Genomic DNA, 516 nt, shown 5'->3' with positions numbered 1-516 from the left:
GGGGGGCTTTAAAGGGGCGTGCCGCCGCGTGTTTAAAAAGACGAGCGGGGGAGAAGGAAGGGGGAAGGTAGGCAAATAAGGTAGAACCGAACACAACGAGTGAAAAAGAGCTGTGCGAAACATGCGTGTCGTCGGCGCGGCATATGCTGGGAGGAGAGAGGGCAGAGATTAGGGAGTTGACGTTGGCCACATTGCGGTCTACCTCATTTGTTTCACACTGCTGCTCCAACCTTCTTTTTGTTTCGATGAAAAAGAAACGCGAAAAAAAAACAGGAACAGGACTAACTTGGAGTGTTCGGCTCGTGCCAGATTAAAAGGCGCGGCGTCGCCTTATGGTACCCGCCACGCCACGCCCCACTGCTATACCAACCGCAGCGGGGCAAAAAGTGATTTTGTGAAATGTGGCGGCTGCAGATTTAGTAAGAAAATGAAGCAAGGATGGCGGAGGGAGAGGAGCGCGGGGTGTGGCCGACGGGTAGCCGGCCGCCGCCTGCACGTCACGCGCCGGAGACCACG

This window comes from Frankliniella occidentalis, unplaced genomic scaffold (genome assembly GCF_000697945.3).
Source record: "Frankliniella occidentalis isolate FOCC.00 unplaced genomic scaffold, Focc_3.1 Scaffold904, whole genome shotgun sequence".
Lineage (NCBI taxonomy): Eukaryota > Metazoa > Arthropoda > Insecta > Thysanoptera > Thripidae > Frankliniella > Frankliniella occidentalis.
This window is presented reverse-complemented; position numbering follows the sequence as displayed.